General features: G+C 43.8%; 1 pseudogene; it reads left to right on the forward strand.

Moving 5' to 3' along the window:
* Positions 1 to 150: 150 nt before the first annotated feature.
* LOC106588928 (peroxisome biogenesis factor 1-like) lies at positions 151 to 16,659 on the forward strand (annotated as a pseudogene).
* Positions 16,660 to 20,852: the final 4,193 nt, after the last annotated feature.

A 20,852-nucleotide genomic window follows, 5' to 3' on the forward strand; every position in this document is an offset into this window, starting at 1 on the left:
CAAAAATAATCGGATCTGAGGTAATTGATGTGAGCGTCTCTGTGAGAAAGAAAATCGGATCAGCTACTTTTGCCTGCACAGAATGCATAACCGAATGTACAAGTAATCTAGCTAATTAGCTAGCTACTTCAGTTGCCAACATATTTAGTTATGTTGGGAAATAATGGCATCTGATCTGTCACATTGGTTTTTAACAACACGAAAAACTGCGTTCTTCAACTTCTTTCAAACTTGGTAACACAGCTCTCTCTTCACCAGGTAAGCTACAAGCTAGCTACTGTATGTAGCTTGCTAGTGTTGTTTTCTTTTTAGTTGTGTCAAGTTATAATTATGCCAAACTATCAGCAAACTACCGGTAGCTAACTTGCACTTGTGACCATTTCGTGCCATGTCTTCTAGTTAGTCTGATAGTTTTTTTGTGGAATGCCATGTTTCCCATTTTTGTTCATGTAATTATCTTCTGTTATACAGAACCTGGCTCTGGAGCTCTCCTGGGGTCATGATGCCCATGTGTTCCTCAGCTGGACCAGAAGCCCTGCCAACAAGGAGGACCATAAAGTAGAGTTGAGCAGGCAACTGGGAGAGAAGCTTGGACTCAAAGATGGAGAGTAGGTAATGATGTCCCACTCTTCACTAATTCTCTTGTTGCCCATTCCCCAAACTCATATGTTTACAACCTCTTCCGCTTAGTAACTCGTGTTCTATGGTTTCAGGGCTTCTTGCGGCTATGCCAGCAGGTCCTGTCTGTACAGCAGGTCCTGTCTGTACAGCAGGTGTTTGTGGACCCACTCACCTCTGACGACTTGGAGATCCTGGTGAGTACCTGTGTTTAGAGTGGTCTTTGTGTTATTGACATTGTTGAAGGAGACTAAATCAACCCTGTCGTGTCCTCAGGAGCTCCACAGTGCAGCACTGGAGCAGCAGCTCCTGGAGCAGAATAGAGTGGTGTTTCCTGATGCAGTGTTTCCTGTGTGGGTGGACCAGAGAACACTCATCTACATCCGAATCGGGTCAGCACTGATTTTCACTTTGTAATTTATTTCAACATCTACCAGCTATGAACTCAACAGCTCATGCAAAGAAAGAGTTGATGTAATACTATCCTCCATACTCTTCTTCTTCTGCAGCTTCACTCTCCCCAACTGTACCGTACAGTCAATTATAGCAGTTCACAGAGCTGCATGTCTCTCATAAAATCCGTGCTGGAACTGAGGACCGCTTCGGCACTCTTTTTGGAACATCCTTACTCAATCAGAACCAGCCCCTCCACAGGCAGCTGAACGTTGACCTCTCACCCTCCTCCAGGTCCTCTCTGGAGAGCATTCAGGAGACTGGACTTTCTGTAGAACAATGTCCCAACGCTGCTGGCCTCCAGTGCCCAACAGCAGTGGTGCGGGATAGCAATCCTAAAGTACATGGTCAGGTACATGCTAACAGGGAACTATGACCCAGTGAGAGAGTTTCCCCCATCTCCAACATCCCTGCCCTCCTCAATGACTCAGTCTTCAGAGTAGGCCGAGCACCGCCCGTGTCTTCTGGCCCTCTGAGTGCCACCCATGGGGTTGTCCACATCCTGCCCTGGGGCCAGCAGATGGGAGGTAATATCAATGGTGGCCAGCCAGCTGTGACGTATGGCCTACTGTCATAGGTGCTCTCTCCCAAGAGGGTGAGAGAGAGGGCCAAGCTGGCCATGGAGAAGAAGAGTGGAGGTGCTGGTGATGGTGCAGGGGCCAGGGAGGAGGAAGAGGAGGCCACTGTAGTCAAGGTGGTGTGTCACCATACAGAGGAACTGAAAGGATCTTCTAGAGAGGGAGAGCGCCACAGTGGAAGGGTCTGGGTGAGAACTTGTACATTAGCCATGGTCTAAAAGTTGGGCACAATATAGGCCTAATCAAATACATTTTTCTCAATTTTGTAATTTTTTACATTTTATTTAACTAGGCAAGTCAGTTAAGAACAAATTCATATTTACAATTAAGGCCTAGCAGAAGGCAAAAGGCCACCTGCAGGGCTGGGATTTAAAAAATTATAATATAGGACAAAACACACATCACAAAGAGAGACAACACTACATAAATAGTGACCTAAGACAACAACATAGCATGGCAGCAACACATGACAACATAGCATGGTAGCACAGCAACACAACATGGTAGCAGCACAGAACATTATTGAGCAAAATCATACTACCCATAGTTGTTTAAATGTGTGTGTAAATTGATTCATATTGTAAACTGATTTATATTGAAGCTATATGTATTCAAGCATAATTGTATGTCTCAGTTCCCACAATCTCTGGGAACTAGGCTCCATATTGACCCACACTCATCAGTGAGAATCAAGCCAATCAAATCAACTCCTAAAAGTAACCACCAGTATCTACCTGCAGCCTTTACAACCACTGGTGAGTAACATTTACATTTTACATCATATGGAATTCTATTGAATGTAGTGTTCTGATCATCCTAACCTTGTACTTTCCATTTCATGAGATAAATAGAATGGTGTAAATCAGGGGTATCAAACTCCATGGAGGGCCAAGTGTCTGCAGTTTTTTTGTTTGTCTTTTCAATTAAGACCTAGACAACCAGGTGAGGGGAGTTCTTTACTAATTATTGACCTTAATTAATCAATCAAGTACAAGGGAGGAGTGAAAACCCACAGACTCTTTGCCCTCCGTGGAATGAGTTTGACACGTGGTGTAAATGTATAGGTCTTTGGCAGCTGGTTGTATTGAATGCCATGTTGCTGTTTGACCCCTGCCCTGATGTCCTCCTAGGCTGCAGCAGAGAGTGAGGTGAAGATTCAGACTGCCTTACTGGGTAGGCTGCACACCCAGAGCCACGAACCGCTAGCCTGTCTGACGAGCCGATCCAACACAATCCTCCTACAGTACCTGCAATTAAAGCTACACATAGCTTGTATCCCAAATGGCACGCTGTTCCCTTTATTGTCCTATAGGGTTCTGTTCAAAAGTAGTGCACTATTAAGAGAATAGAGTGCCATTTGGGACACACACATGAAGCTCTGTGACGGTTGGCAGCAGGACATTCAATCTCACCTAAAGAGTATGGAGTGCAGTGTAAATGTAATACAGTCTTGATCTTCTCCCTTCAGGGAAGGGGGAGTTTGCTCTGACTGTGAAGTCAGAACCTGAGCGTGAAGCGCCTGACCAGTTGTTTCTATTAGCTCTTAGTGGGATACAGACATACAGGTACAAGTTTATCTCATCAGACTTAATATCTTCAAATCAACACATTAAATGTCCGTAACTGTGTGAGGGAAATGTTATGTTTGTGTGTCAAATCAATGATACTTTTCAAATAACCAATTAGATGAGTTCATGCAGGTGACTGACTGATCGTGTATGGGGGAATCCTCACTATCACTGATAAGCAACTTGGCAGTACGCCCAGAATGTTGCTATGGGAACAACCAAGGTATCTCAGTTTCAAGGTCTCAACTTGGAGAGAGAAGGCCTTGTGAGGTATTGGTCAGTCACATGTGCGAGCCACCGGTAATGATGAATGAATTATGCTATATCATGCAGATATAACCTCTCTGTATAGCCGTATATAAGACAACTGCTGGGACTGCCACAGCGAAGCTTCTGATGTAACCTCTCCAATAAAGCTTGTGATTCATTTAAGATTGACTTCAGGTGTCCCTGGTGTTGAATTTCCACCACAATCTTGGCGTCACTGACAATTGAGAACCACTGATAATAGCATAAGGTGTTATTTTAGGAATTTATGAGAAGTTGTCGGGGAACCACAAGGAATAGCATAAGTTGCACAAGGTGCTATTCTATATGTATGGGAATTTTATTTTTATTTATTTCACCTTTATTTAACCAGGTAGGCTAGTTGAGAACAAGTTCTCATTTGCAACTGCGACCTGGCCAAGATAAAGTGTAGCAAGTCGACACATACAACAACACAGTTACACATGGAATTAACAAAACATACAGTAGAACAAAAGGAAACAAAAAGTCTATATACAGTGAGTGCAAATGAGGTAAGTTAAGGCAATAAATAGGCCATGGTGATGAAGTAATTACAATATTGCAATTAAACACTGGAATGGTAGATGTGCAGAAGATGAATGTGCAAGTAGAGATACTGGGGTGCAAAGAAGCAAGATAAATACAGTATGGGGATGAGGTAGGTAGATACAGTGGGGGAAAAAAGTATTTGATCCCCTGCTGATTTTGTACATTTGCCCACTTACAAAGAAATGATTAGTCTATAATTTTAATGGTCGGTTTATTTGAACAGTAAGAGACAGAATAACAACAAACAAATCCAGAAAAACGCATGTCAAAAATGTTATAAAATGATTTGCATTTTAATGAGGGAAATAAGTTGGGCAACCCCAGTCCTCTGGGGCCTGATTGGTGTCACACTTCTTCTCCATCCCCAGTAAACACAGCTGATAAATCAAATTGCATTCTAAACTGAAGATCATGATTAGGTGATTATTGGAGTCAGGTGTGTTAGCTGGGGCTGGGGCAAAACTGTGACACCAATCAGGCCCCAGAGGACTGGGGTTGCCCACCCCTGCTATAGAGGAACCGCAGAAGATACATATGTATGCATAGGAGGTAACGACAAGTAATAAGGGATATTACTGAGTGTGTTTGGGAATAGTACTAAATGAATGTGGATGAGAGTATTGTATACTTCACTAATTAACTGAACAGGGTTTTAGCCCCGGTGAGTGTGGGATGACGTGTTAAGCTGGAAGTTTTTTTCCCCGAAAGAGTTCAACATAGGGTTTAAGTATGGGAAAGGGAAATAGTAAGAGTAGGATGGAGGATCCGTGCTTGGAACCAAAAGGGCCGTGTAGTGTAATGGCAAAAAAATTGGTAGGTGGGTACTGAACCAAACAGAAGACTGGACAAGATGAACATATGGACATTTCCCTGTTGATGGGAAACTGAGCACAGAAAGACTGGAGTCTGTGAGAGGCCAACTTGAAAGGAAACAAAATAAATTTAAAGTGAAGTGGGACGATTTTCAGGAAGTGTCACGGTCGTCGTATGAATGAGACCAAAGCGCAGCGTGTGTATCGTTCCACATCTTTATTCAACTGTGAAACTATGCAAGACATACAATAAACTAATAAACAAAAACAACAAACCGTGACGAAGAGGTGCAACATACACTAACTCAAAATAATCTCCCACAAACACTAGTGGGAATAACAACAACTTAAATATGATGACCCACTGCCTCTAATTGGGAATCATACGCAAACCCAACCTAGAAAAAAGAACCTAGAACACAACATAGCAAATTTAAACTAGACAAAAACCCCAACATAGAAAAAAGAACCTAGAACACAACATAGAAAATTTAAATTAGACAAAAACCCAACATAAACAAAATTACCTAGAACACAACATAGAAAATTCAACTAGACAAAAACCCCAACATAGAAAAAAGAAACTAGAACCAACATGGAAATAAACTAGACCAAACCCCCCAAAGGAGCAGCAGCGAGGACAGCAATGAAGGACAAAGCAGAAAAGACCAACAGGATAGAAAGAAAACCCCCAAAAAGAAGCTTGAGGGAATGTTTCCACTAATACGCTACCCCAACCCCAATGGAGGCGGGATGTTGGAAATGGAGAAACCTTGGGATGTTGACGAAATAAAAGCAATAGTGGACGATGTCATTGAACCAGCAAAGGATGCTGTGAGGTTTGAGGAAGAGGTAAAAGCAATCATATCCATGTACAACCCCACCACCAGAGAAATTGAAGAAATACTCTGCCGCTGCTTGAAATTTAAATGGAAGGCCTATAAACATGTGGGACTGCAATGTACCAGTTGCTGACCGTGGTGACCAGCTGGATGCAGATTTTACAGCTATAAAGGCTGCTTTCCCCAAACGTACAGACTGGCGGAAAATCCATTCCACCAAACAGCCAATGGAGGAAATATGTAATGACTACATGGAAAGAATGGAGACAGTCTTCCTCCAACACTCAGGTCTGATGCCTGACCAAGACTCATACAGCAGCTTATTGTGCCATGCTATGGTGACAAGCCTGAGACAAGATCTGAAGACAGATGTAACTACAACTTGTATTTCATGGGAAACAAAACCACTGTCTGACGTAAAGCCGTATATCACCAATGCGGAAAGACAGTTGAAGAAAAATAAACTAAGGATGGAAAGACACTGAAGAAGGCACAGCTGATGTATTACTCTGGAGGAGGAAAAGGACGTAGAGAAAATGGTGGCAACCGTGGAAGTCAAAGGGCGAGACTGGAGTTAGAGCATTTTTCAAGACATTGTCCTGGGGTGGGCCCTGGAGCTGACGGAGGGAGAGACTGGCGCTGCTACAACTGTGGGAAGGTAGGGCATCTTTCAATACACTGTCCTGGAGCAGGAGAAGGCCAAGGAGAGTGGCAGTCCCAACCTGTGGGCGTGCAGGTGAACAACCCATTTGGAAGAGGAGGAGGTCGAGGGGGCTACCAACCATCGGATGAGGCGGAAAAAGAAGAAACGAATGAAGAAAACAATGATGAAGAACCAGAAACCTGTCAAATGCTAAAATTGACCACCTTGTCAACCCAAAACCCCCTTATTGATATTTTAGTTCATAAACATAAAATTCAATTTTTGGTGGACACTGGGGCCGCAGTCTCAGTGTTAAATGTCTGCACTGTCTGCCTACCTCTCAAAGAAAACTATGCACAAAGTTGGACCGTCTGGAATTCCCTCTGAAGAATGTTTTACTTTTCACCTGGACGTGGAGTGGGGAGAGGGCAAATGGAGACACCGATTACTGTACTCCTCCGCCTGCCCAGTACATTTATTAGGAAGAGATTTGATGTGTAAAATTAATTTATCTGATGCCTGTATTGAAGGATTGTCATTGGGTTCGAGACAAAATTGAATCTTCCCGTGCCTGATGAACTGTTACTATGCTTGGCACCTGAATGATCAACATGTTGAGGGACAGCTGAGAGAGCAATCCCTCTCTTCCCTATTGCATGGTAACTGGGAAGTGTCTGAATACCTACATTGTACTGCTGCTGTTCCCTCATGCGAAGAGGACCCTGAATACCAACAGAGATGGTCAAAACAAAAAGAGAAAGTTGAGATAACCATGAATTGGATATACAGAGGAGAAGACTTCGTAGCAGGTGGAGTGTTGTTGATGGATACTAAGATGAGTTTGTATGAAGTCCCTAGTTCTGTTCCTCATTGTAGCTTATCAAAAGCTCCTGGAACACAATGGAAAGATGTGAGTATTTGGATGAAGAAAGTGATGGAAGCAACTGATTGGGTGGCCTGGGAAGGGGAAGGAAAGTGGTCAGCAACTTTCTATTCCCCATACTGGGCTACTGTGATGACAACACCAAGAAAATAACCAATTCCTGTTTAAACCACGCCTGTGGTATTACAAGATAATTCACACATTGATTGGCTAAAGGATATACCTGAAGAACTGTGGGGTAAATCAAAGACCGACATTAGACATATGAAAGGAGCAGCACCAGTTGTGGTCGTTCCAAAAAGCCCCCACAGACCTTACAAAGCTCAGTATCCTCTTAGCAAAGAAGCTGAAAAGGATATTATTACCATTAATAGTGCATTAGTTGAAAGAGGCACTGTCCGAATTTGCCTTGTAACACACCAATCTTACCTGTTAGGAAACCATCTGGCGATTATTGTTTGTACAAGAACTTAGAATAGTAAACAAAGCTAGAACCCCCCTGGTGCCTAACACTGTTACCATTTTATCCCAGGTGCCTCCAGGTAGTTGTTGTTTTTCAGTGAATGATTTAGTCTAATGCTTTCTTTAGCACCCCTGTGCCTGAAGAGTCACAGTACTGGTTCTCGTTTCCGTTTGTTGGGGGAAAAAAATGGAAACTTTTGCCCAAGAAATGTCTCGAAACCAAGAGGGTTTTGGTTCAGTATGTTGACGATTTGTTGGTTTTCTCACAATCAGAGGAGAGATGTCACGAGGACACTCAAGCATTGTTGATTGTCCCCCAGTAAAATGCAGTTATGCCGGAGCTCCGTTAAATATTTACAGTGGCAAGAAAAAGTTTGTGAACCCTTTGGAATTACCTGGATTTATGCATAAATTAGTCATCAAATTTGATCTGATCTTCATCTAAGTCACAACAATAGACAAACATAGTGTGCTTAAACTAATAACACACAGATTATTGTATTTTTCTTGTCTATATTGAATACATCATTTAATCATTCACAGTATAGGTTGGGAAAAGTATGTGAACCCCTTGGCTAATGACTTCTCCAAAAGCTAATCGGAGTCAGCTAACCTGGAGTCGAATCAGTGAGACGAGATTGGAGATGTTGGTTAGAGCTGCCTTGCCCTATAAAAAACACTCACAAAATTTGAGTTTGCTATTCACAAGAAGCATTGCCTGATGTGAACCATGCATCAAACAAAATAGATCTCAGAAGACCTAAGATTAATAATTATTGACTTGCATAAAGCTGGAAAGGTTTACAAAAGTATCTCTAAAAGCCTTGATGTTCATCAGTCCATGGTAAGACAAATTGTCTATAAATGGAGAATGTTCAGCACTGTTGCTACTCTCCCTAGGAGTGGCCGTCCAGCAAAGATGACTGCAAGAGCACAGCGCAGAATGCTCAATGGGGTTAAGAAGAATCTTAGAGTATCAGATAAAGACTTACAGAAATCTCTGGAACATGCTAACATCTCTGTTGACGAGTCTACGATAAGTAAAACAATAAACAAGAATGGTGTTCATGGGAGGACACCACGGAAAAAGCCACTGCTGTCCAAATAAAACATTGCTGCACATCTGAAGTTTGCAAAAGTGCACCTGGATGTTCCACAGCACTACTGGTAAAATATTCTGTGGACAGAAACTACAGTTGAGTTGTTTGGAAGGAACACACAACACTGTGTGGAGAAAAAAAAGGCACAGCACACCAACATCAAAACATCATCCCAACTGTAAATATGGTGGAGGGAGCATCATGGTTTGGGGCTGCCTCATGGCCTGGGCGGCTTGCGATCATTGACGGAAAAATGAATTCCCATGTTTATCATTCCCATGTTTATCAAAAAAAAAAAAAAAAAATAAATGTAAAATCAAGACATTTTGAAGGAGAATGTAAGGCTATCTGTCCGCCAATTGAAGCTCAACAGAAGTTGGGTGTGTGGCTGGATGAGTGGAGCAGACCAGCCATTTTATTTGAATTTCTTTATTTCACCAGGTAGGCCAGTTGAGAACAAGTTCTCATTTACAACTGCGACCTGGCCAAGATAAAGCAAAGCAGTGCGACACAAACAACAACACAGAGTTACACATGGAATAAACAAGCGTACAGTCAATAACACAATAGAAAAAGTCTAAATACAGTATGTGCAAATGGCGTGAGGAGGTAAGGCAATAAATAGGCCATAGTAGCAAAGTAATTACAATTTAGCAAATTAACACTGGAGTGATACATGTGCAGAAAATAATGTGCAAGTAGAAATACTGGTGTGCAAAAGAGCAAACAAGTAAATAAAAACAATATGGGGATGAGGTAGGTAGATTGGATGGGCTATTTACAGATGAGCAGACCAGCCATGCCCCGTTGTGCTTTCCATTTCCTTGCCAAATTGTCTCATGGTCAAGACCATGTGTCAAAAGGAGGGATAGTGGATCTTGTAAATAAATATTGTTGTACAGTAGGTTCATTTCTGCAAGAAATGTTTGATTTGCATGACAAATAATATTGGATGCTGCATTTCAGTATCCCCCGCGTCCCATCCAAGGCCTGAAGGACCTTTTGAGCACTTAATGATGGACTTCGTTGAGTTGACCCCTTGTGAGGGTAACAAGTATTGTTTGGTGATTGTTGACGTTTTATTTTTTTCAATTTAAAGTTTCATTTTTCAATGACCCAACAAAACAGATTCCACATTCACAGATGTGACAGACTTAAAAAAAAACAAAAAAACAATAATAATAAAAAATAATAATATTTTCTCAGAAAGGAGCCTATAGATATAAGATATTTAGCCTTTATTGGATTGTGCTGTAGCAAGAAGGGTTTCAACTTCATTCAGCTGAGCTCTAAACCTCCTCTTGGAAGTAAATGAGTGTATGACATGTCTAATTTGAAGATATATATATATATATATAAAAAATTGATCTTGGCACATTGAATTCACTGCAGAGCTCTTGAAAGAATTTCAGTGTAGTGGTTTTCTGATGAAATAGGTCTGAAAAGGTCCTGATTCCAAGAGTATGCCAAAGATTAAAGTTGGCATCACTCAGGGCTTTTGGCACGTCTGGGTTGCATACTATAGGCGAGTGAGAACATATTTGGGAGGAAATGCCCAGGTATTTCTTACAGTCCCTCCACGCTAGTAGGGTGCTGTAAATCACAAAGGTTTTGGCTATGTTGCCCACTTCACTAAAGATATTAATGAATATAATTGAGCTTAGGGGCAATAAACCACAGGATTGTGCTTCTATCTGAATCCACGTTGAGTCTTTTCTGTTTGTGATCCATGTTAGCATGTTGCGAATTTGGGCAGACCAGTAGTACAATAAAAGGGAGGGAAGGGCAAGACCACCCTTAGATTCAGGTTTCGATAGAGTGGAGAACTTGATCCTAGGTTTTTTATTGCCCAAATAAATTTGGTGATGCTTTGGTTAGTTGTTTTGAAAAAGGAAACAGAGATGGCATGGAAGGATCTGAAATAAATAGTTAAATCTAGGGAGGATGTTCATACGGATTACATTAATTCTTCCTACTAAGCTAATTGGGAGGGAGATTCAGGTTTGGAGATCATTCTTGATTCGATCCAGGAGTGGAAGACTCAGTCCTCTATAGTCTCTATTGTCCCCCTGCTGACCAGGTCTGGACCACACTCAGTCCTCTATAGTCTCTACTGTCCCCCTCCTGACCAGGTCTGGACCATACTCAGTTCTCTATAGTCTCTACTGCCCCCCTCCTGACCAGGTCTGGACCACACTCAGTCCTATATAGTCTCTACTGTCCCCCTGCTGATCAGCTCTGGACCACATTCAGTCCTCTATAGTCTCTACTGTCCCCCTGCTGACCAGGTCTGGACCACATTCAGTCCTCTATAGTCCCTACTGTCCCCCTGCTGACCAGGTCTGGACCACACTCAGTCCTCTATAGTCTCTACTGTCCCCCTCCTGACCAGGTCTGGACCACATTCAGTCCTCTATAGTCTCTACTGTCCCCCTGCTGACCAGGTCTGGACCACACTCAGTCCTCTATAGTCTCTACTGTCCCCCTCCTGACCAGGTCTGGACCACACTCAGTCCTCTATAGTCTCTACTGTCCCCCTGCTGACCAGGTCTGGACCACATTCAGTCCTCTATAGTCTCTACTGTCCCCCTGCTGACCAGGTCTGGACCATACTCAGTCCTCTATAGTCTCTACTGTCCCCCTCCTGACCAGGTCTGGACCACATTCAGTCCTCTATAGTCTCTACTGTCCCCCTGCTGACCAGGTCTGGACCATACTCAGTTCTCTATAGTCTCTACTGTCCCCCTGCTGACCAGGTCTGGACCACACTCAGTCCTCTATAGTCTCTACTGTCCCCCTGCTGACCAGGTCTGGACCACATTCAGTCCTCTATAGTCTCTACTGTCCCCCTGCTGACCAGGTCTGGACCACACTCAGTCCTCTATAGTCTCTACTGTCCCCCTCCTGACCAGGTCTGGACCACACTCAGTCCTCTATAGTCTCTACTGTCCCCCTGCTGACCAGGTCTGGACCACACTCAGTCCTCTATAGTCTCTACTGTCCCCCTCCTGACCAGGTCTGGACCACACTCAGTCCTCTATAGTCTCTACTGTCCCCCTGCTGACCAGGTCTGGACCACATTCAGTCCTCTATAGTCTCTACTGTCCCCCTCCTGACCAGGTCTGGACCACACTCAGTCCTCTATAGTCTCTACTGTCCCCCTCCTGACCAGGTCTGGACCACATTCAGTCCTCTATAGTCTCTACTGTCCCCCTCCTGACCAGGTCTGGACCACACTCAGTCCTCTATAGTCTCTACTGTCCCCCTCCTGACCAGGTCTGGACCACACTCAGTCCTCTATAGTCTCTACTGTCCCCCTCCTGACCAGGTCTGGACCACACTCAGTCCTCTATAGTCTCTACTGTCCCCCTGCTGACCAGGTCTGGACCACACTCAGTCCTCTATAGTCTCTACTGTTCCCCTGCTGATCAGGTCTGGACCACACTCAGTCCTCTATAGTCTCTACTGTCCCCCTGCTGACCAGGTCTGGACCACACTCAGTCCTCTATAGTCTCTACTGTCCCCCTCCTGACCAGGTCTGGACCACATTCAGTCCTCTATAGTCTCTACTGTCCCCCTCCTGACCAGGTCTGGACCACACTCAGTCCTCTATAGTCTCTACTGTCCCCCTCCTGACCAGGTCTGGACCACACTCAGTCCTCTATAGTCTCTACTGTCCCCCTCCTGACCAGGTCTGGACCACACTCAGTCCTCTATAGTGTCTACTGTCCCCCTCCTGACCAGGTCTGGACCACATTCAGTCCTCTATAGTCTCTACTGTCCCCCTGCTGACCAGGTCTGGACCACACTCAGTCCTCTATAGTCTCTACTGTCCCCCTCCTGACCAGGTCTGGACCACATTCAGTCCTCTATAGTCTCTACTGTCCCCCTGCTGACCAGGTCTGGACCACACTCAGTCCTCTATAGTCTCTACTGTTCCCCTGCTGATCAGGTCTGGACCACACTCAGTCCTCTATAGTCTCTACTGTCCCCCTGCTGACCAGGTCTGGACCACATTCAGTCCTCTATAGTCTATACTGTTCCCCTCCTGACCAGGTCTGGACCACATTCAGTCCTCTATAGTCTCTACTGTCCCCTTGCTGATCAGGTCTGGACCACATTCAGTCCTCTATAGTCTATACTGTTCCCCTCCTGACCAGGTCTGGACCACATTCAGTCCTCTATAGTCTCTACTGTCCCCCTGCTGACCAGGTCTGGACCACATTCAGTCCTCTATAGTCTCTACTGTTCCCTCCTGACCAGGTCTGGACCACATTCAGTCCTCTATAGTCTCTACTGTCCCCCTCCTGACCAGGTCTGGGCCACATTCAGTCCTCTATAGTCTCTACTGTCCCCCTCCTGACCAGGTCTGGGCCACACTCAGTCCTCTATAGTCTCTACTGTCCCCCTGCTGATCAGGGCCAATAAGGCTCTTGTCAAAAGAAGTGTGATATGTCAGAAACATGCAGCTGTAGGCTTTTGAAGGATTTTAATGGAAGAAAGCATTTTTGTATGAAAATGTGTGATAATTTGTATCCACTCTGCTGCTCCCAGCCTGGGTTGTTGACATAATTTGTTTTGTCATTTAGCAGATGCTCTTAACCCTAAATCGCTATAGATAAGTGCCTTGCTCAAGGGCACATTGGCAGGGGCCACAGACACCTTCACTGGAGCTGACCTGAAAGCCTTGCTGTACAACACCCAGCTAGAGGCCATCCACAGCTGCCTGGTGTTCAGCCAGCTGCACGTGTCATCCTACAGCCAGGGGGTGCTCTGGGGCTAATGGCAGTGGAGGTGTGACATTTCACACATCAATGTGATGACCCACAAACCCAGTTTTCCAACATGAAATGCTAAATGACACATACAGTACATTCAATTATATCAAGGTAGTAGTAGGACTGGATGAGTCTAGCCAATTTAATCCACTCCATGTCACCCATGTCTCAAATGGGCCCTTGTCTGGCCAAAGAACTGTAGGAATAATTAGAAAACAACATTTGTTATAAAAAATGAAGTATTTTTGGTTCTGGCTTTCATAAAGCACATTAACTCCTTTCTTTATTTCACCAGAACCTGTGGTCGGGTTTGGACAGTGTCATGAGCTTCCTGAACCACAGCAGTGGGTCTGATGACTCTGCGGGGGAGGGCGGGAGCAGGCTGGATCACTCCATGGTGCTGCTGGACCCCAGTGACATCCCCCCGAAGACCCCCATGGTAACCTCTGGAGACTGTACTTCAGCAGCTCCTACCAGTCTGAGCTGGGCAACCCTTCCACCTTAGGACTGGTGAGATGATGATCATATGCTTCCCAAATAGCACCCTATTGCCTATGTAGTGCGCTACTTTTGATCAGGGCCCTATGGACCTAATGCACGATATTGGAAATAGGGTGCCATTTGGGACACAGATATTATTGATAGATTGTACAATCACATACTATCATGAGGAAAGTGAACTAAAGCTGTTTTGTCCACCCCCCTCTCTCCTGGGTCCTAGAACGCCCAAGGTGTCTCGGGGCCCAACTCTGATGGCCTGACTGGTGCGTTGGTCAGAGACTCTGGCTGCTCTCTCCCCTACATGTCCTTTCTACAGGACGATACGAGGAGCTCAGCCATGACCAGCTAGAACACTGCCGACTGGACATCAGCAACATTAAAAGCAACTACAAACGAGATACTGTTAGTTCCTTATCTAAAATAATGTGTTTATAAAGTACTTTTCATACATTTCTCTAAAAGCACTGATAATATAACACCAAATAAACAACTGTAGAAGATGTCTGTCTGTCTGTCTGTGCGTGCAGGAGGACAGTGTCCCAGTTCAGTGCTCCTGTGTCAGGCCCACCTCACCACAGCCCTGGATGCCACCAGAGCCTCCCTTAGTAGGCAGGACTGGAGGAGGTACACAGACCTGTGAGTAGTACTACAGTATTCATAGTACACCTACCAAGTCCTTTTATCTGAAATCGCGCGATTCATTGGCTCTTACTCGCTAGATCAGTGTTTCCCAACTCCAGGCCTCGAGTACCACCAACAGCAAACATTTCTGTTGTAACCCCAGAGAAACTCACCTAAATCAACTCAGTGAGGGCTTGATGATTAGTTGACAAGTTTAACCCCCTAAGGTTGAAATCTAATTACCTTAATAAAACAAATCCCATTAAAATATGTCAGTTTTAGCTAGAGATATGTTTTTTTTTTACATTGAATGCTCCTCAATCCACCGCATCTGCCGATGTCTCACTTCCTCATCTGCGGTGAAAGGTGACAGAGCTAGAGCGGTGTTTTTCAGACCATGAGACACCCCAAAAATTGGTCTTCTCACAAAACCGTCTCTAGCGTCCGAACGGTTTGGCCTAAAAATGTGAGTAATATGCCTAATATGACCCCTCTATGGAAAGATGAGACTCTCACGAACACATACATGTTGGTTGTCTACAACTTGTCCGAAAGTTCCCCCTGTACCAGTTGAAAAAAATGAATTGAAGTATACTGTATATGGACACTGTTTAGTGCCAAAAATAAGGGGTTAAATACAAAAATAACAAATGTTTCCTGATCTTTCTCAGATATAGGACAGACACTTCAGAACAAACTTATTTTTTATGTTTTTGGGGGGACTACCTGTTGTTCCATGTAGTGAATCTGTTATTCAATGCATTTGAATTGGCTTAAAGCGCTAAGGCCAAATACAATTTTCCCTCAAATATATATATATTTTTATTGGTACTTCAAGGGATCTTAAAAATCAAATAGCTAAATGATCCTTGGTATGACTTTCTTAAAACATTTCCATATAGCTTAGTAGAACCCCAGCCCCTCCCCCAGCTTAGAGAGGGCTTAGACTCTTATGGGTTAATCAGGTGTGCTTGTCTGGGGCTACAACAAAAATGTGTGCTTTTGGTGGTACTCGAAGACTGGAGTTGGGAAACACATTTGCTCTCCATAAAAATGTCATAGATATTAATACTTCTCAGCAATAATTTCTCATGAGTCAAAGTAGATGAAAATAAACCCCAAATGTATGTTCAAATCATTCCTCCTTTAGACCTGTGAGTAGTACTACAGTACATCTTTGCTCTGATAAGAATGTAGTAGATGTCATATATTTTGATCAATCATACCTCAGAATCAAAATAGATTCAAACAAACACCAAATATATGTCAAAATCCTTCATCCTTTACCCTGGTTGCCAGATCTGTTATTATTGCCTCAGACAACCTCATATTTGGCATGACAACAAGTGACAGAGGAGTTGGCTAAAACAGAAACGGATTGAAACTGGAAACCAGGCCTATTCCTCCATTTCGTTCTGCTACATTTCTGGAAGAATTTTTTTTTCATAAAGAACATTTTGTTCCATTTTCTCACAGGATGAATCCTTCATCTGCTGGGTGTCTCTGTCATCTCTCATTGTCCTGATGGATACTTTGATGTCGAGAGGTGAAACCGGCAAGAATATGACAGCTATTGAATACTGTCTTTTCAAGATAGTTTTGACACCATGCTAGCTACGTTATTCAGTAATTCTTACTTTGCTGTTTTTTTGTATTATTCGTTTTACTTTGCTGTTGACAAAGAGCTATTAAAATACAAAGCTAAGATGAATAACAAAAAGCATCAACACATTTCTAACTTTTTTATGTATGATAAATGTTTTACTTTCTTCCACTATGTTCCTCAAAAGCATTTATCTTTCCAACATTTTCGTTTTCTGTATTTTCAGGTATAAGTCCTTTGGAGGTTCAGGACAAGGTAAGCCTCAGTTCACAGTGACGTTCAGACCCGGCCAAAGAGTAACCCTCACTTAATGACACGTGTCTCCATCTGTTACATTTGACCTGTTCATTTAATGTTCCATTTTCTGTATTATAGCCATCATTGATTCAATTATTTGCAATTTATCTTCTATATAATCTGAATCTCATGCACACTTTTTGTAATTCAAATGTAAATAAGATTGCACACTATGGTATGATGTGGACACACAGTTTTTGTACTGTCAGAAGATTGTAATAACGTTTCCTACGGACTAAGGGCTCTATTCAATCCATACTACGGAAGTTCAGTGTTACAGTGTGATTTAAATTTTAAGGCAATGTTCCCACGTTAGCAGAGGCTGCATTCACGGTAAACGCTGCATATGTCGTCTCAATCAGAAATGACCTTTACATTTCTATCGTGCAATCTGTAACACTTAGCGATCCAGATTGAAAAGAGCCCTAATTGATCCTGTAAATCTGATCTGTACAATGTATCACAATAAATTAAACAAATTAATTATATCATTTTAAGCTATTACTTCATAGTTTTTGCATTTAATTTCTCAGCTCTTTATTTTCTGTTACAAATACATTCTGATTGTGCTCACATTTCTTTGACCGGTATAGACGATTAAAAGATCTGATCTGATCTTCCTGACCACCTCCAGAGGTAGTTGGGGATGACGTGATTGGTTGGATGATAGGTCAGTGGGTACCTTTTATTGGTTTCACCTGTTAAGCCTTTTCCAATCAGGGCAGAATGAACGTTATTGGTTAGATGAAACTAACGATGCCGCCAGAAGGGAGGGCTGCTGTCTTATCGTCTCTTAACCAACCATGCTATTTTGTTTGTTTTTTCGCGTTGTTCGTAACTTGTTTTGTACATAATATTGCTGCTACCGTCTCTTATGACCGAAAAGAGCTTCTGGACATCAGAACTGCGATTGCTCACCTCAATCTGGACAAAGAGTTCTTCTTCAATGAGTCGGATGGGAGGGATATACTACTACAGACACCCGACCAGGACCAGATCCCGGTGATTCGCTGGAGAAGGAAACTGAGATTTCATGGAAAAAAGATCAGGGTGCCTTGTGGCTAATCAAGTAGCTAATCTGCCCTTGCCTTCCGTCCTGCTAGCTAACGTTCAATCGCTGGGAAATAAATGGGACGAGCTGAAAGCACATATATCCTACCAACAGGACATTAAAAACTGTAAGTCGTGGCTGAATGACGACATTAAGAACATACAGCTGGCGGGTTATACACGCCATCGGCAGGACAGAATAACAGCCTCTGGTAAGACACGGGGCGGGGGCCTATGCATATATGTGAACAACAGCTGGTGCACGAAATCTAAGGAAGTCTCAAGGTTTTGCTCGCCTGATTGTAGAGTATGTCATGATAAGCTGTAGACCACACTATCTACCTAGAGAGTTTTCATCTGTATTTTTCGTAGCTGTCTACATACCACCACAGACCGATGCTGGCACTAAAACCACACTCAATGAGCTGTATACCGCCATAAGCAAACAGGAAAACGCTCATCCAGAGGCGGCGCTCCTAGTGGCGACTTTAATGCAGGGAAACTTAAATTAGTTTTATCTAATTTCTATCAGCATGTTAAATGTGCAACCAGAGTGAAAACAATTCTAGACCACCTTTACTCCACACACAGACACGCGTACAAAGCTCTCCCCCACCCTCCATTTGGCAAATCTGACCATAATTCTATCCTCCTGATTCCTGCTTACAAGCAAAAATTAAAGCAGGAAGCACCAGTGACTCACAGGCTGACTACAACGCTTGCATCGTGTGCGTGAGTGGTGCAAAATAAATGTAGAAATTTATATTATTAAATTATTGCACCCACACTGCTCGTGTGCGCCAGTGAGTGTCTGCGTTGCCAAGGGCTAAAATAGAAGTCAGTTCTATTTGTGATGCAGATCGCGCTGCAAGTCCTGCCTCTTCCATCTCCTCATTGGTTTATAGAAGCAGGTACCCACATGCCATTTCCTCATTGGTTATATCCACGTGGGTAACTGAAAGCGGAATGAGGTCAGTGGCGGTAATGCACCAAATTTATGAAAGTTGCCAATCGCAATATAAAGAAGAGAAGAAAAAGCCTAGAAGGAGGAGAGATGACTAGAAATGATTCGGTTGACCGTTTTATGTGTGGATTAATTGTCAGAGTAGAGGACCTTGTGCATTTAAGGTAAAATAACAACTCAATGTTTATATCCCAGGACAAATTAGCTAGCAACAGCAAGCTAGCTTAATAGGACAATTTAGCTAGCAAGTGCAAGCTAGCTAGCTAAATTGCCAGACATGTTTAATGCTTTTCAACCTGTCCCCAAATTAATGTAATTGGTTCAGAGTTTGTTTTGATATTTTAACCTGCGTGTCGTGATCGTGTTTGGTGTGGGGGACAAAATTAATTTATGCACGATGGCGCACGTGCGCAGCCGGTTTGGGTTCGTTGTAAGTCTATAAAAAAGTGGTCAGATGAAGCTGATGCTAAACTACAGGACTGCTTTGCTAGCACAGACTGGAATATGTTCTGGGATTATTCCGATGGCATTGGGGAGTACAATACATGGCTTTATCAATAAGTGCATTGAGGATGTCGTCCCTACAGTGACTGTACGTACGTACATACCCCAACCAGAAGCCATGGATTACAGGCAACATCCGCACTGAGCTAAAGGGTGGAGCTGCTTTCAAGGAGCGGGACTCTAACACGGAAGCTTATAAGAAATCCCGCTTTGCCCTCTGACGAACCATCAAACAGGCAAAGCATCAATACAGGACTAAGATCGAATCGTACTGCACCAGCTCCGACGCTCGTCGGATGTGGCAGGGCTTGCAAACTATTACAGACTACAAGGGAAGCACAGCCGAGAGCTGCCCAGTGACACGAGCCAACCAGATGAGCTAATTAACTTCTATGCTCGCTTCGAGGCAAGTAACACTGAAACATGCATGAGAGCATCAGCTGTTCCGGACGATTGTGTGATCACGCTCTCCGCAGCCAATGTGAGTAAGACCTTCAAATAGGTCAACATTCACAAGGCCGCAGGGCCAGACGGATTACCATGACGTGTACTCCGAACATGCGCTGACCAACTGGCAAGTGTCTAAACTGACATTTTCAACCTCTCCCTGTCTAAGTTTGTAATACCAACATGTTTCAAGAAGACCACCATAGTCCCTGTGCTCAAGAACACTAAGGTAACCTGCCTAAATGACTACCGACCCATAGCACTCACCTCTGTAGCCATGAAATGCTTGAAAGGCTGGTCATGGTTCACATCAACACCATTATCCCAGAAACCCTAGACCCACTCAATTTGCATACCACACCAACAGATTCACAAATGATGCAATCTCTATTGCACTCCACACTCCCCTTTTACACCTGGACAAAAGGAACATCTATGTGAGAATGCTATTTATTGACTACAGCTCAGCGTTCAACACCATAGTGCCCTCAAAGCTCATTACTAAGCTAAGAACCCTGGGACTAAACACCTACCTCTGCAACTGGATCCTGGACTTCCTGACGGGCCGCCCCCAGGTGGTAAGGGTAGGTAACAACACATCTGCCACGCTGGTCCTCAACAAGGGGGCCCCTTAGGGGTACGTACTCAGCCCCCTCCTGTACTCCCTGTTCACTCATGACTGCATGGCCAGGCACGACTCCAACACCATCATTAGGTTTGCTGAAGAAAACAGTGGTAGGCCTGATCACCGACAATGATGAGACAGCCTATAGGGAGGAGGTCAGAGACCTGACCCTGTGGTGGAAGGACAACAAGCTCTCCCTCAACGTGATCAAGACAAAGGACATGAATGTGGACTACAGGAAAAGGAGGACCGAGCACGCCCCCATTCTCATCGACGGGGCTGTAGTGGAGCAAGTAGAGAGCTTTAAGTTCCTTGGTGTCCACATAACCAACAAACTAACATGGTCAAAGCACACCAAGACTGTCGTGAAGCGGGCACGACAAAACCTATCTTTAATTTACTGCTGCTAACGAGGTCTCAGGGTTATGTTGTTGCTGCTGCTAACGTGGTCTCAGGGTTATGTTGTTGCTGCTGCCAATGTGGTCAAAGGGTTATGTTGCTGCTGCTGCCAACGTGGTTCAGGGTTATGTTGTTGCTGCTGCCTACATGGTCTCAGGACTATGTTGTTGCTGCTTCCAATGTGGTTCAGGGTTATGTTGCTGCTGCTGCCTACGTGGTCTCAGGACTATGTTGTTGCTGCTGCCAACGTGGTTCAGGGTTATGTTG

This window comes from Salmo salar, chromosome ssa27 (assembly GCF_905237065.1).
Source record: "Salmo salar chromosome ssa27, Ssal_v3.1, whole genome shotgun sequence".
Classification (NCBI taxonomy): Eukaryota; Metazoa; Chordata; class Actinopteri; order Salmoniformes; family Salmonidae; genus Salmo; species Salmo salar.